The 17,475-nt window shown below is 46.9% G+C and overlaps 2 pseudogenes across 1 annotated transcript; both read right to left on the bottom strand.

The window, feature by feature from the left end:
• Positions 1–22: 22 nt before the first annotated feature.
• LOC146207737 (NPC intracellular cholesterol transporter 2 pseudogene) lies at positions 23–3,675 on the bottom strand (annotated as a pseudogene). Its single transcript, XR_014704178.1, has 2 exons — positions 3,514–3,675; positions 23–3,447 (listed from the first exon to the last, which is right to left on the bottom strand). The product of XR_014704178.1 is annotated as an NPC intracellular cholesterol transporter 2 pseudogene (transcript).
• An 11,274-nt stretch (positions 3,676–14,949) lies between these two features.
• On the bottom strand, positions 14,950–17,438 carry LOC146207736 (uncharacterized; annotated as a pseudogene).
• Between the last annotated feature and the right edge of the window lie 37 nt (positions 17,439–17,475).

Below are 17,475 nucleotides of genomic sequence, written 5' to 3'. Positions count from 1 at the left end.
CAGGTAGCAGAGAAGAGGGTAATATGTAGTTTTAATGCGACGTCGCTAGTGCCTCTGTGTCGAAAAAAAAAGTTCGTTGGAGTCGACGTTGGCAGCCGCTGAAGTACAGGACTAGGGACCCCACACACAAAGACCACTTATCGCCCGCTAAAGTTTTTTTCTGTCAGCCCCATCAGGAAGCTCATTTCATATGCAGGGTGATGTGGAAATCGAACACATGGGGCTCTTACCTCCTCCTTTGGAAGCCTTACAGCCTCGGAAAATCACGGGCTTAAACCTCTGGAAGGTGGCGTGGGAGTGCCGATTTTCTGGACGCAAGGCTATAATTCCGTTACGCTCTAAAGCATCAACTGAAAGAAATTTCGACGGCTACAGCCATGTATTGATCGAATATTTAGGGGAATTCCCAAAGGATTCCCCTAAAAAGTCACCTAAAGTCACCTAAAAATAAAGTGCCACCACACAGTAAACCATTCAGAAAAGAGCATTAATATGTCATTACTTTGAGTAGGCCATAACACAATCATGTAGCATGCTGCAGAAGAGTAACGCTCTCTCGTATGCTGCTTGGATCATCTGTGTATTTTCTTTCGAACATGCGCTGCACAAACACGATAGTGGAGGAGATCACGTCCCTACAGATCTGCAGGTGCAGTTGGCTACTATCGCTTGCGAATGATGGTACAGCTACAGTCGTACAACTATTCCACTCAGACTCAATTAAGCGCCTTTTTGTGCACTGGAGCACGGCTGCTCACTGTAGTGCGCTTCCATTGAGCGCCCGCGAACGAACCTGCAGTGCAGTTTCATCGAAGCTGTCGTATAGCCACACATATGTGGCGCTATGCTCAATCCTTCAAACTGAATACACATCTCAGTACTTTCCCTTCTGGTGCAGCCGTATTGAATCTGGGCTGGCGGAGCACCGTTATGATTGGTCGATTTCGCAGAGAACTCGCAGCGCATGCGCGCCACAGGTCAGAATGCACTTGAGCTCCACCAAGATGAGGGCAATGAAATATGCAACCGAGACTGGCTAGAGGTGTGGAAAAAGCTGAAGCGTCGATGCTGATGCGTCGTTGTGCATAAAGCACAACGCGTAACTGCTTTTATACAACAATTTATGAAGCGAGAAAGAAATTTTACGCTGGCGCTTCACATAGAGGTTACAAATACAAAAAAAAAAAAAAAGAGACACAATCATCTGGTCCAGAGATCTCAAACCCGACATTAGCTATCCCCCGGAGGAATTTCACTTGTTCATCACATGATTAAGGCCCGATTAGGAGGGTGTTTTGCTAATAGTGTCAGACATGCTTGATGGATTAGTGCACTGGTAACCTTCCTGCTCGAATTTTGCCCATAATCACCTTTGCTGAACACCTGCAGGCCTACAGACAGGCCAGACAGACATACTCCACTCCTCACAAAACTCTAGACAAGGCGGAAGAACACACCCTCCGCCGGCTACAAACATACACTCTCGTTACACCATTAAAACTCCACCATTGGTACCCCTCACTTTACACACCAGAGTGCCCACACTGTGGAGAAATAGCTACGGCTTTTCACATGGTGTTGGCATGCCAATTAAATCCATTTATCGATAAACTTCCTAATCCCAATTTGGAGCAGTGAGAGGCCATTCTGCAAAGCGAGAACCCTGACCAACAACCAGGACTGGTTCGCAGGGCCCAATGCTGCGGCGCAGGCCATTGGGCTGCCGGAATAGGCAGACCACCCACAACTCCGAGAATTCCCAGAACTCAATAAAATTTTAAATCAATCAATCAATCAATCAATCAATCAATCAATCAATCAATCAATCAATCACTTGTTCATCACCTTTTTCATTGCCCTCTGATAATCTACAACCGCAAATAATTACATGACGTCCGGACAATCTTGTCTCACTAGTTAGGTTTTCTTGGTATATGAAGCTTTGGGTAAAACTAAAAATGATTTTGCTTCACAAGCGGTTCCTTTCGCCATAACTTCCGGCGTATTGCATGGGTTGTATCGGGCTTGAATACATTTTATTCTACTTCTGCATATTTGTGTTGTTCAATAAACTTTTTCCATCTCTGTCTAGTAATTGGTTCGTAAAAGGCAAGAACCTATCATTGCGGCTTGCATGGTGAGATGAGCTTGATACTGATGATCTAATCGAACTCATCGCACTGAATATAAATAAGTAAAATATTCCGCATCGTACTAGAATAGCCGGGAACTCCCGCAAAATAGATATCAAATGCACAACGGGGACGACTTGAGTGGCAGCAGCAAATCGTGACTTGTGGATGCAGAGCACCTGATCTGCCTGTTTAATAAATGTGGGGGCTATTACATAAAAACATTTTAGAGTTCGCTCGAAAGCGAGTTGCTCGTGCACTGACGTACGCATATCCAGTGTCTGCGGCGCGCTTCACCGCATTAATTCCGGCTGCTCAGTCGACGATATCCACGGGAAGAACCGCACAGGCCATGGTGCCTCCGCTTTCGTCACCTAGTGACCACCTGATTGTGGCGCTCATCTTGGGGTAAGAAGGCTTCACCTCGATCTCCTGCACATACATGTACTTCTCGCCGCTCTTGACGGGACACTCGATGCCGCTGTTCTTGCAACCGTCATCATTGGGCATCTTGAGCGGGATGGGCACCCCCATGACCAGGCCGTAAGCCTGGGCCTTGACACAGCCGCTATCCACGGTCGGCCAGAACTCCACGTTGAATGTCACGTTGGTGCCCTTCTGCAAGATGTAGCGCTCCTTGTTGCAAGGCGTGTTCACCGTCAGGTCTAGCACGTGGCCGTTGTCCGCTGTGCAGGGCTTCCAGAAGGCCATGCACTGTCCTGCCGTCGAAGCTACGACGAGCAAGACGAGTGCCACGCCGAATGGTGGTTGTGCACGCCTTTCCATGATGAGCGATGGACTTGCGGCTGTGAACAGTGTACGAAGATGACTCTCACAAAGCGTGGTCTTTAGCTGCCTGTTAGGCTTCTTCGATAGTCGACTGGGACGCCGTATATGACCGCTCCCACAAAGTGAGCTGTACCAACTGTTGGGACTGTGATAACGTGCAGTCTGTCGAACGACCGTGTGGTTCGATGACCACCGTGCTGTTTTCTGTCGTAACTGCCAGCCGTCAGCACGCGTAGACAGGTGTCTTTTCCGCTGGCGACGCGCTTCTTTGCGAGGCGAACTGACAGTCAGGCCGCCGCTGGCGTCGGCCTTGTTTTGTACGCGTTTTGCCTCGCGGCGAGAGATAAGGAGATCTGCGCGGGTTTGGAGTTTCGGGTCACTGAGCGGTACTCCTCGGGAGACGACGGCAGCTCCTCGCAAGCGATATGATTGCTGGCATCACTGCAAACACTCAACGGCTTACAACGTTGCTTGTTGTCTTCCAGTTGGCTCACACAGACGGAGACACTTTCTCTTCGTATTGACCCTGTAACACAGATTGTCAATCCTATAGCATCAGGGAAGTTGGATTCGTACGACGAGATCGACTTACCCGGCGCACTCACTGACTTGCAAGTTGCAGCGAAGGGTTGATGTACGGGATCAAATTATTATATCGGAAGCTACCACCGCCTTCGATTGTTTTTTTATTGAGCTACGTCCGAGTGTATAAAGAGTTCTCGCCGAGGCGCCCGTAAACGACCTCTACGAGGTGTCTGTGTTGAGGCTGCTGAGGAAGGAAAGGGTGCCTTCGAGCCGATAACCCGTGCATCCGCCGTCCGGCGGAAGAGGGTCATTATAACTCTGCCTTCTCAAGGCACAGCCGCTGTCGTAGTGGAGTTACCGCTCTCCGAGAAGAGACATTTCATTTTTCATTTTGCTGAAATATAATCTGGACACTGTTTTAATTTGCGGCATAGATTGCGGTATATGTTGCAGACGCTGTCGTAATTAATATTTCCCGCCCCTGCACTGTACGAAAACAGCGGTTTCACTAGTATCAGCACGAAAGCAAACTCTACGGTAAATAAATGTGTTTTAACTGGTTGTGCAGTGTCCAACAATTCGTGATATAGAAAGACTGATAAATCGCACAAAGCTATAACTGGAAGCAACGGCTTTCGTACATATGCTCTATCACCAGGTAAGGCAAAATGTTACGTATCACACGCCCTTCTTAGCACAGTGCTGTATAACTCCGCGAAAGTCGGCATAGGAATAGCAGCCTTGTGATCCACTTGTGATCCACCACTGCGCACAAGGATGCGGGATCGAATCCTGACACGGCTGTCGCTTTTCGATGGAAGCGGAAAGCAAAGCGCCCGTGTGCTGTGCGATGTCAATGCACGCTAAAGAACTGTAAATGATCGAAATTTTCGGTGCTTTCCTCTACGGCGTCTATTATACACTCTAAAAACGGTCTTCAGGCTGCGAATAATTAAGACGTATTTAACGGGTCGGGTGGGAAGTGGTTCACAAACAAAATGAAAACGGGGAAAGCTGGAATACGGGCAGAGGGCATAGCAATGAGAATTAATGTTTAACCGCTTTTGTAATATTTACTTGACCGGGTGTGCTATACCGCAGTTACGTCTTATATAACACTGACCAAAATAAGGTGCATACACAGAGGAGACCTCATTTTGGCTTTCCTTCGGCTGAACTTGTTTTCACGGCAACGGTATTGTTCCATTACACCATGCTGATACACTGCAACTTTTTTCTTTATCATTCTGATAGCCAGACCAACGCACGTCGAAAATGTGCAGCCACGACCTTCCAGACGCAGTGTGTGAAATTGTGGACATGTGTTGGTGAAGTTAGATTTGGGCCAGGGGATAACACTCCGCGGTGACGTCTGGAACGATTTTTACTTTATCCTGGTTACAACCACAGCTGTGTTCAGTCATGTACCTTTCCACATGTACCTGTCTGCCTTCTTCTGAAATAAATCAGCTGCGTCTCCAACTTTCCTCTCTCTGTTAGCGTGCTGTGTACCTGCAGTATCGCGTTCATTCCGTTTAGGAAACGCTGATTGTAGATATGCTTCATACTACAGTATTATAAAGTACTTGAGAGAAGGAACGATCGCGAAGAAAGATGCTGCCGAACGAAGTTCAGGATATGAGGAAGAGGGGTCTTGTATATCCGTAAGGGGGTGGAACCTAAGGGGGTGGAACCCTGCTCGCAGTTTCTACTAACCTAACATCGTTCAGAATTAATGTTTCATGCAACATAGAATCTGTCTGGTGCGGCGTCATTTTAAACAACAGAGTGCACATCATTGGCGTCTGTTATCGTCCACCTAATGCAGACATCACATTCGTGAATGAATTGCATGACGCGGTTAACACCGTCGTCCTTCGTTATCCAGCATCCCCGGTATTTCTTCTAGGCGATTTCAATTATCCATCAATAAACTGGACATCGACACCGCCTACCTGCACACCATATTCTTCGAATTGTCAAGCTTTTCTCGATATGTGCTCCCTTTTCAATTTTGATCAGGTTGTTGATGGCCCAACGCGTGTTATCGGCAGTTCTGCTAACATTCTTGACCTGATCCTCACCACTAACCTTGATATGATAGGCCCAATAATTTTCATGCCGGGACTCAGTGATCATTCTTTACTTCATTTCGACCTAAACTTTACCGCGTCTTCAGCTACGAAAAAACGCAAGATTATATTTGATTACAAAAAGGCAAACTTTGAAGAGATAAATAGAGAACTTTCGCTCTTCCTTGACAACTATCTTAGTGGTTTTGAACATCGTTCTGTCCAAGAGAACTGGGACCTGTTCGTCAATAAAATTTCATATCTAACTGAGGCTTACATTCCCAAGAAAATACTAACAGTACATAGACATTCGCCATGGTATAATCCGTACTTAAATCGACTTTCGAACAGAAAAAAAACGCTTATTTCGGGCAGCAAAACTGCAGCAGACTGCGTCACGCTGGCAAGCATACACTAATGCATCTCACACCTACTCTCAAGCTGTCGCTTCTGCAAAATCTACTTTTTTGAAATACACTCTACCATCCTTGCTCACTAATAACCCTAGCAAATTTTGGAACATCGTAACTAACTCCCAGAGCAACTCAGAGATTTCTTTACTTGACCAGAACGACTTACCTGTGCCTAGCAAGGAGTGCGCATCTATTTTAAACAATATGTTCACACTGAACTTTTCATCTGCAACTAATCTTCAATTGCCTACACATTCGTTTTCGGGCTATACGATTATGCATCCAATATCAATAGATGCCGACGGGATTGCAAAGCTAATTGAAACACTAAAACCTTCATGTTCCTCTGGTGTTGACAATATAAATGCAAGATTCCTTAAAGAAACAAACATGTACTCCTCTGTCCTTTTGGCAAAAATATTTCAACAATCTTTAGATACTGGCGCTATTCCTGTACATTGGAAGCAGGCGAAGGTGATTCCACTTCATAAATCCGGTAACAAGCAATCTCCCCTTAATTATCGCCCCATATCTTTTACTAGCATACCATGTAAAATTTTTGAACATGTCATTTGCTCACACCTAGCTAGTTTTCTTGACTCGAACCTTTTTTTCAATCCAGCGCAACATGGCTTCAGGAAATCATACTCATGCGAGACACAGCTACTTTGTTTCACAAACTCCATGCTAACCCTTATTGACAACCGTTCCTTGGCTGATTGTATCTTCTTGGATTTTTCTAAGGCCTTTGACAAAATCAACCATCATCTTTTACTACTTAAACTCAAGTGTCTTAATATTGACAGACATCTTCTTACCTGGGTCGAAGTTTTCCTCATCGGTCGATCACAGCATGTCTTTGCTAACAACAATAATTCACCGTCAACACCTGTTACGTCAGGTGTACCACAAGGGTCCGTTTTGGGCCCTCTTCTTTTTTTAGTTTATATTAATGACCTTCCTAACTGTGTGACTTCCCCTATTCACTTATTTGCCGATGACTGTGTTATTTATCGCGAGATTGCTGAACCCGCCGATGTTTCTGCTTTACAATCTGACCTCAATAACTAAATGGTGCAGCACATGGTGTATGGACCTAAATGTTAAAAAATGTAAAGCTATGCGAGTGTCGCGCAGTAATTTCCCCCCTGCTTGCTATGCATTGAATAACGCTCCTTTAGATACTGTAACTTCGTACAAATATTTGGGTGTGCATATTACTAATGACCTCAGCTGGAAGCAACATATTGATTACATTATTAACAACAGTAACCGCATGCTTGGGTATTTGCGCCGTAACTTTTCGAAGGCACCTGTTTCGACTAAAATGACTATGTACAAAGCATTGGTACGTTCAAAGATTGAATATGCTTCTGCAATCTGGGATCCCGGTTTCACGAACTTGAAATCCTCACTTGAGATGGTTCAAAATAATTCAGCGCGTTTCATTCTTTCCAATTACAGTCGCACTAGCAGCATAACTTCAATGAAACTAACGTTATCTTTGCCATCTCTCGAGCTTAGAAGGAAAATTTCACGTCTTAGCCTTTTTCACAAAATTTATCATCATAACGAATTGAGGCATACTTTCATTTCGCAGCCATCGTATCGCTCCTCCCGCGTTGATCATGCTTACAAAGTAAATGTCATAACTTGCAATACTAATGCCCTTTTTCATTCCTTTCTACCTCGTACGTCAGTAGAGTGGAATCGCCTTCCGCCCGATATCGCATTAATCCAAGATCACGATTCATTTCACTCATCACTGATGCAATATCTTGAAGCTGATCCGTGACACTTTTTCCCCCCTGACTATTATCTTATTTCCGTTTTTGGTTTTTCATGCTTGTTTGCTCCCAGTGCTGTTGTTATTTTCGCTGTATAATGCTGTTCTCTCACCGCTTATGATTGTTTTCAATTTATTCCGCTTGTATAACTTTCTTTATTGTAAGATTGTTTTCGTTGTTCTGTCCCTTGTTCGTTTAGCCTTTGTTATGTTTTGTTCATTTAGTGTTCTATGCTTTCTATCATATATGATGTACCACTCCCCTCTGTAATGCGTATGCGCTTGAGGGTAATAAAATGAAATGAAATGAAATGAAAGGGATGTTTAGAAACGTAATTCGGTGGTTTGTCAATTTCTTCTGTGACGATGTATCTTCGCTGCTGCATTTCGTGATAGTAATCCCGCAACGAAGTCTGCAGTAATCTAGCCGGGACAATTACTGCAATTGGGAAAACATTCGAAAAGCGTGAAGATCTGCTAATCGGCTCGTGAGTCACGACTAATGAAAGATAACGTCCGGTCATTCAGACCGACGTTTTCGATGGAGGTGGAAAGGAAAGCACCCGAATGCTGTGGGATATTAGCGCCCGGTAACACCTCCTGTGGTCTAAAGTCCCAGAGCTCTCCACTACGGCGTCTATCATAGCCTGATTCGCTCTGGGGCGTTTAACACCAAAACAAACCCAACCTGCAAGGAACTCTCGCAGGTGGTATTCTTACGACCTGTCCCTAACTACATGACTGTAGGTTTACATAATCAGACAAATGTTATAATACTCGCTAGAGCGTTAGTTACTAATGTGTGAACCAACCTCAGGCTTTTTGTTCCCGTTTATCACAAAACTGCTCTCTGCCTGCAATGAGCCGAACTTCTCCGAAGCCGCTCTCGAGCTGTAGCCGATAGCGAAAATGCTCGGTGACACTACTCCCCTCGAAGTGAGAGAGCTAAAACATTGCTGCAATAAAACATGGTGCTGGGCTAGTTAGTTGATCACATTAAGTAAGAAGACAACGAAGAAAACAACCACAGACAAATTAAAATCGGCTGATAGCAGCGTCTTTTTGTGTCGCGTGCTCATGTATGGTTGACTTTTTTCGCTGTCTTCGTACCGAATATAAAACAGGGCGTAGAAGCAGTGCCGAGCGCGAAACAACATGCTTAAACAAGTTCACATGTAAGAGCGCATAAAGTCGACGACGGCGCAAAACTAAAGTGCTCAGGCCCTTTCGTTTTACCCTGCGCTCGTTAAGCACTAATCTTTATAAACTAATCTAGCTTATCACGTTAAAACACACTGCAAGTTAATAGTTAATAGAGGAGCTGTATTACACCGGCGGAGGAGTACAATTACATATACCCGCGTTTCGATTCAGGCAACAGTACGCCTCTCCGACATAGGAACTAAACTCCCTCCCTTTAATGCGCTGCGTCTCGAACACTCGCCCTTCGCAATGGCAAAAAAATTCTGGCCAAATCGGCACCTCAGCTACTAAACAGAAGTCGAAGGAGGGGGAGTGGGTTCTTTATTAAACAAAGCTACGGCGGGCGCACCCCCTACGCTTTTCGCGTATATGCGCGCTTAGCGCGTGGAGGTCCCGGAGCGACGGCGGTGAGCTTCGCTGCCAGGTGCCTCTTCTGCAGCTGCGACTCTGCATGGGTGATTCTGGTCATCGTATGCCCGGTTCGACTAGAGCGCTTGCCTGAGGTACGGGTTTTGAGAGATTGTCTTTACCGCATGAAGGAGAGGGCCATGTTTCTTAAGCGCAAACCGATACTATCGTATGAAATTCAGCCCTCTCGGTGTCTTTGATGCCAGTCATAAAATAACGTCACTAGTTTTCTTATCACACCATAAAATGCAAGTCAGCGTCGAATATACCATTTTCGTGATATTATAGAATTTGGTTTAAAAGTTGATCACAATCACTGGAAAGGGTAGTCAGTATTGAGCGCTAAGTATGTCACTGAAAGCGCGAAGCTTTGACGATAAGGGGAACACTGACGCTCCGCCTCAAAGATATCACGCGATAGCAGCCTGTGTGGCCCAGTGGGGTGCTTCCGCATTGAGAAAATTCGACGCAGACGCACATTTCGCATTGCGAAAGCCGTTTTGAGACCTGGTAGGGTGCCTCAGACTTCGAACACGGAGGCGCCATCTGTCTCCGCAACGACGTAGAAGGTCTCGATTAGTTCCGGTGGCTGCCACATGCCGGCGCCTATTTTTCTGACACGTTTTTCGGAATTAGGGGGTAGTGAATAGTAGTGATGCCTTTTTGACTGAACGAGCTGCGTACGAGTACAAAAGTCATGGAATAAAGGCGAACTTCGCATGATTCGGGGCAAATTCCTTTGTTTTAAGTGTAGCTCACTGCGTGTCCACTTTGAGACATACCAGTTACACAAAAGTTTGTATTACGGACAACAACAGCATTGCGAAGGCCACACGGCATCATAAATATATTGTTTTATTTAAAAAGTGGCAAAGTTTTAACGTATGCGAATCGATGGCACAAGGTACACGAATCTCACACAATGATTGGCGTAAAGCCGCGAAATGACACCGCACGTGGCGAGCTAAGCACACGCGCATTAAAAAATTATCATTCTAATGTGTTCCTATCCTGTAACACAATGCATGGTGCTAAAATCAACACGTGCATCGCAGAGACATACGAGCTCATCATTCCGAGGAATTATCGCCAGTGCCAAGAAATATCTGAGGTTAATGGAGCTACACAGCATTATGCCGGAATGGATAGTAGCGAGGAGCTAGATGTAGTAACGAAATACGTCTACTTACGACGGATTGTGGCTACAGATTCAGGTCACGAAACGTACGTAAATAACTAGAATTAGAATTGAACGAGTACTTTCGGAAAGTACCATGGATCATGAATGACAGATCACCAGTAGTGGCGTAAATGCGTGAACATTTCAGATGGTACTCGTAGGTTACTATGGCATCATTTTGATTATGAAAATTTATTTCGTCGCGTTTTTTTTAAGCAAATCAGATGGAATAAGTTAAAGAGAAAGTCGCTAACTTTTATTGTAAGGACGAGTAGCTAAAACTTATATGTGCACTATAATAACTGCAGGTACACGCTAATGCTCCACAAACACATTGTGGCTTTATTTTCTTTTTATTTCTTTTTTTTTTGTTGTTGCTAATTCTAGCCCTATACATACGAAGATCGGTGCTGCAAATATTTCAGAATGAAAACACCTCGTTAAAGGGGTGTTCAAAACCGCGTCGAATGCGTTCCAGATTTTGATGATATTAAACCAAGCGGGGCACAACACTGCCATGACACAAGGGACATTAACTGACAGTCGCACTTACCATTTAGGCGCCTGAGGGTGAAGAACTTTCATCTCGCACGCAGAGCTGAAGCTGGCTGACACACGGTGAGGCGCCGATGAGATCCCACCGCGGAGATTGGCAGAAAGTGCAGCTGATGCAGTTTAGAATGCCATGAAAACAGTAACCAGCAGTGGTTGGCAACGTTCGGATGAGCTTCTTGCACAGACACAACACGGTCGATTGCCGATTGCAGTGGACAGGCGAGCCTGCAGCATGGCATAGATTCCGAGGCCTTGGCATTTGCAGGGTTTGAACACACGTCACAGTTCGCAACTGCAGGGACTGTGAAGAGAGGCGAGGAATGTTCTGTTAGTCTGGTTAGTCCTGGGCGGAGTTGAAATTTTCGGAATCAATTAGCGTAACCTGGGCAGGGTCGGGAATGCAAAGCTGTGCTTCGGCTGCTCCGTTGCATTCTGCTGGGGATAGGCCTAGTCTCGGCAAATCTCACCTATCCCAGACGAAACACGTGCCGCTATCTCGTATCTTGATCGGCAAACGCCTCTGCTGAAGCATATGGTATCTTTGGAAGCCAATCTCTGGTTCCTGACTGTTTCATGCTGGCGTCCTATGAATTATAGCTAGACTGCTAGGTTTCCTATTCCTGGGCTTGCCCTGCCATGTACAAGTACTACGTAACGTGTTGGTTTTCACGGGACGAGACCTTTTTGAACACTTCATTGTTAACAGAAGAGCACCATGAGTGAAAGAAAGAATGGTGTAGACGCTCAAATCGAGCGATGAATTAAGCATACCAATTTTCAATGTGAACCGTAGCTAGCACGAACATGCTCTGCTGATATATACAGGTGCTTAATGTTGTTTTTGATGGCGCATGTAGAGGCGCACATAGCCAGAGAAACTGCGGGTGAGAACGAAGGAATGGTGGTGGGATGTGTACCTCGGGCTCCCCTTAATGTTCGGTTTAATCTCGTTTTGTACCGGAGTCCGACACAAAACTGTATGTACTACATAAGAGTTGGGGGAAGGGGGTGCAGAAATAGAGGTCATAGCAATCCTTCCTAATACTCTAAACAAACTTACATCAGTAGGTCAATAGATCAGATCAGATCAGTAGACGATTGGCAGCAATGTAACTTGAGAAATTACCAGTTTGATCATTGTGGAATGGCGCTGATGACGCTACAGCAGGTCAGGAAGGAAATCAAAGCTGCTGGCTATCAACGTGCAGCGCATTTTTTCAGGGTCCTACTTCGGCGACGATGATAATGATGATGCACCTTTTATTTCTAAATTGAAGTTGAGTGGGAGGATTGTAGAGCAGATCACGTTGGAATGCTGGCAGAGGTGGACTCGCGTACTAGCCGGACTCGCTTGTACTTTGTGCTAGGCTTTTCACCTGTCAGGGCCGCCACCCACACGTAGTATGGATGGCGGTCCTTACAAGACTGCAAGCTTGTTCGCATAGCCCCATGATATACGGAAAAGCGTGGGACAAGCGCCACAACAGGAGGAGCCGGGTGAATTCGGTAAGTTTTGAAATTTACAAGGAGCCTGCTTCTTCGTGGAAGTTTTCAGAGGCTCAAATATAAGAAGTCAAGCGGCGTGAACATGAAAAGGCAGTACAACATCATGCTTGAAAATCTGCACGGTGCCCTGTGGTCGGCTGTACCTTGTGTTCTCTCATTACATTTACAGACTACGCCATGACACTCTCGGGTATCTTCAGTGCATCTGCGACCAGGCATTAATCAAGTGCGGATTAAAAGTTATGTCTTTACGTGCCTGTAGGCAGCAGAAGCAGAGGCCGCTGTCGCAACAAATTGGCCGGAAGAGCCGCATCACTTCGACGCTGCGATAGTAGTCGAGCAGCGCCATCTCGAAGGGCGGGTTGTTGCCGCAGTAGCATCAGCTTGCGAAGTCACTCTCCTCCAGCGCCATAAATACGAATTTACCCCTGGTGTTCTTCACCACGTACTTGTTCTGTTGCTCGTATGGCACGTACACTGCATGCGCGGCCCCGTAACATCAGGGAATTTAGCGAAGCCGTTCTTGCGCTCTCGTACCTTTATGCTTTCAATAGGTTCACATTGCTTTCACATTAGATCGTTCTCTCACCTTTAGCGTACTCTTCTACGCTTTCAATGCTATCTCATGTTGGTTCTAGGAGTGCAGAAGGTAATAAATATGCATCTCCGGAACGCAATCGTATGGCTAGTTATCAAAGTTACATCTTTCTTCGCAGGCGATGGACATGTCAACCGAGACGACTCTCTACCCCGCGACGGCCATCATACTATACCACATAGCTCTGTTGAATGTAGATGCCTAATTTTAGTGATTGCATGAGTAGGAATTTCAATTAGGTTCGAACGTTTTCTATAGGTGCATGTCGTGTGTGTTCTCGGAATCAATGCCAGTTTTTTCTTAAAGCCAATTCTTTCAGGTTCCGCTCGTCGTTTCGATTCTAAACGAAGGTACAAAGGGAAAGCCTTACTAGCCATATTCGATAAAATTTCCTCAGCGATCGCTGTCGCTTAGGCTGAGATATTATCTAAAAAAATAGCGTTACACCAACCGTCGTTTAGCTAAGCTATAGAAGCGGCGACTTCGAGGATGAAATGCACTGCGCACACCTCTGTGGAATGGAGCCATTCCAGCCCACACATTCGAAGAAAAGAAACGAAGAACACTTACCACTGTAGGTTGAACATCTGCATGAAAAAAAAAATGGCGAAGAGCGTGCAACATAGACATGGATGCAAACACACCACCATCGTCATTTGCCTGCCGAAGCTTCATTCGGTATACATGCTGTTCCAACTTGGACGATATGCCGACGCATTAACAACTTTTAATTTACAGTGTTTATTGTTTACTTCCTCTTACACTCATTTCTTCCTGTGCGTACGGGGATATCCAGAGGTCCTACAAACCTGATCTCACTACACGCATGCACAAATCCAGCTACGCCCTCTGCATTTCAGTGTTCAGCCAAAATTGGAAGCTGCGGATTAACGACCATCATCGATACATGCTTAGTAATCGTTCAAAGTTATCAAAATTTATCTTTCTAGTGCTTGTGCTTCAAAGAGAATTCTCTTCCTAGTCTGCTGTACATTTCATCATCCGCATAGAATCGGGCCAATTTGCTGCAACCAGCACACAGGTCAGACAGAAACGAATCAGCGCAGCTGCTTTTGTTCTGGTATTATGTAAGATAAACGTCATTCAGAACGGTTTCAGGATTTTAGTTGTGCTCAGCTGAATCTACATGCTTGAACACTGCAGCATAAGTCAATGCGTGATGCATAATAAAATTTGTACATTTAGTGCGGCAATTAATCTTTATTCGCTTGTTAAATAAAGCGGCTAGTCGTCCGCCTGATCGCTGAGCTGTCGACACAGCGGTTAACCGAGATGCATAACCCCAGGAAAAGCCTAAGAATCAGTTCAGAAACAGTCGTGCCCTTTAAAAAAAATCTCTATGCGCTCAAAGCGACACCTGGTTTGAAACGTGTGTCTGAAATTTGGCATAGCGTGCAGTAAGGAATATCTCTAAACATTTATGAAGGTAGTGCACATTTTATTTAGTTTGCACTGTGCCTGCGAGGACAGCCTGAATTATGCCTACGGCTTGGCAAAGCGACAGGGCCTTTCTCCCATCGAAGCCATTCCGCAACCTCCTCATCAGGGCATTGGGCGCGGTACGAGCCAGCTGTTCCCATCGGGTGTGAAAATGATTAGCTTTCCGCACGGCACTTTTTCCTGCTTCACAGCAGTCACGAGAAGGTGCCAGCTCCGTCGCACAGCCTCGTTCCTGGACTACGAGCACAAAGAGTAAAGAGCAAAGACAGCGGCAGAGTCGCTTTTTTAAAACCAGCAGGGCGGCCGAGTGTGCTTCGCCCACTAGCCGATGTCGTCGGTCGAGCGCAGGCTGAGTCTAGACGGCCTCCGGTAAGCCTGGTTCTTCTTGTACTCCTGGCAGGGCTGCTGTCCCGAGGCTAACGACTGGCTGCCGGGCTGTCCCACGCCACTGCTGCCGTGGATCACGGTAATGGGTACGACCCTCTCGTTCTCGATCAGTGGCGGGTCCTTCATGGGCACGTCCACAGTGAGGAAGCCGTCTTCGGTGAGGGAGCATGACACGCGATCGGAGTCCGCTCCATCTGGGAGCAGGTAGCGGCGTGTGAACTCCTTGACGACGATGCCCTTGCGGCCGCGGTCCTCTGTGCGTACCGCCTGGATGACGGCATGCTTGCCGCACGTCTTCACCGTCAAGTCTTCGGGGTTGAACTGCCGCACGTCCAGCACCACTTTGAACTGCAGTGGAAGTGAGACATATCGAGCTGGTGTTGAGCTCAGAAGAACCTCAAAGGGCAAGTCAAATATATAGATTATTTTAGAGTGCCGTATAGGATATGCTAATGTCTAGGGTTTGGATGCAGCAAGCAGTATGCGGATGCCTTTATTTTACTTTATAATAGTTATATTTATTATTTTAGAGTGCCGTACGGGATATGCTAATGTCTAGGGTTTTGATACAGCCAGCAGTATGTGGATGCCTTTATTTTACTTTATAATAATTATATTTCACGAAAATTAGTGCACAGCTAGTTTCCGATTGCTTAATGCACCAAATAAACAAAAAACTGCTCTCATATGCATTCCACGAAAGTCCTATGCTCTGTGCATCGCCTTAAGAGCCGAATGCTCTGGCGCGGAGTGCCCCCCCCCCCCCCCCCCTCATTCTTCTCCTCTATGACTGGCTCTTTTGTGAAGGCAATTGAAGCAAATTCTTTAGAAACCTCAGTTTAGTTCAGTTCAGTCGTTCAGTTGTGTCGACTCTATCACGCCACGCTTTCCGGTCTCTCACTATCTTCTTAACATCACATAACTTCATCTGCAGCGCCTCGAGGATGCCATCTAACCATCGCGTTCGCTGCCTACCCCTTCTCCGGTGACCCTCAACCTTTCCCAACTTCAAATCTTTCTCCAGCGATTCCTCTCTTCTCATCAGATGACCAAAGTAGCTGAGCTTTAACTTTAGAATTTGACCCTCCAGTGAGCAGTCAGGGTTTATGATCGACAATATCGACTGATTTGATCTTCTGGCCGTCCAAGGAACTCTCAAGATTCTCCGCCAGCACCACAATTCAAACGCGTCTATTCTTCGGCGGTCAGCCTTCTTCACAGTCCAACTTAGAAACCTCACCCTTCCTCTTTGTTCTGGGGCATTACATGCCGCATATAAGGCGGCGTAACTTGGCGGAAATTCTACGGCTGTGCAGCCTTCTCTTTCAGTTCGATTAATCGCCACTCTTCAATATGCAGTGAAACCGAATTTTTGCGGTGGTCTTCTCGTAACTGCAATTTTCGGCAGCAAGATCAGTGAGGAGCCTGTCAATGCGCTCACCTGTGTCGAAGATGGGTGCGACTGGCACAGCTTGTCACCCGCTGACGAGGGTGGCGGAGAGACCGAGCCGCAGCGGTAGTCGTCTCTCTCGTACCTATGGCCACTGACATGGCGTCCGCGACCGTCGCTCTTGTGCCGGCGTCGGCTGGCGTTGCGGCAACGGTGCTGCTTCTGCTGGTGCGGCTCCAGGTCGTCGAAGCTCCGCGCCGAGCTCGCCAGCCGTTTGTGGTTCTCCCGCGAGCCATCGCGGCAGCAATCGCGGCATCGGCATCGGTGCCGCTGCAATGTGGCCGTCAATGAAAATGTGGTTGCAGTGCATGGTTTGTGAGATCTGTTTACGATTAATTTTTGAGAAGGAGCAAATAAGTTAAGAAATACGTATGCCCCTAACTTTTCCCTTCGTCAGCCCTGCACCTTTCGAGCAAATTAGACGCCACCTCGCAGGTGGGCACTAGAGTAATTAGATTCTCTGGGATAATACAGCACGCACATACGCGTGAGATACGTAATTCCAACGCCTCAGGTCTTTGCCACAAGGGTGCACCTACGGCGCATGCGGGAGCTACAGATGTGCACTGACACAAGCATGCAAGTGCATTATTTACCTGCGAGGAGCGGCGACCGAGCGGGACGGGTCCCCCTACGTCCTGCCGCGAGCAGCTGGAGCCGCTCGCGGCCCCCTTGCGCCACAGGGTCGCCAGCTCGTCGGTGGGACTGCCGCGGCGACGCTGGGCGAAGGGTCGGGGTCCGCTGCCGCGGGCAGGCAGGGTGGCGGCAGGGGCTGCGGTGCTGGGGCGTTGGCCTCCGCGCTCTAGATACGGCCTGGCGTGGCTTGCCGCCGCTGCAGGACTGGCCTCCTCTTCCTCCTGTCGCGCGAGCCCACCGTGCCGTGCCGCCTGAACTTCGTTGTCGTCCTCTCATCTTCCTCGGTGCATCTATGCAGTGGTGCAGGCGTGAGTGCATTGTATGGGCTCCATGCCATGCCTCTCTGCCTCCAACAAGCGCACACACTTTGCTAC

Source organism: Amblyomma maculatum, chromosome 1 (genome assembly GCF_055883805.1).
Source record: "Amblyomma maculatum isolate TAMU_Amacu chromosome 1, ASM5588380v1, whole genome shotgun sequence".
NCBI classification, from domain to species: domain Eukaryota; kingdom Metazoa; phylum Arthropoda; class Arachnida; order Ixodida; family Ixodidae; genus Amblyomma; species Amblyomma maculatum.
This window is presented reverse-complemented; position numbering and strand designations above follow the sequence as displayed.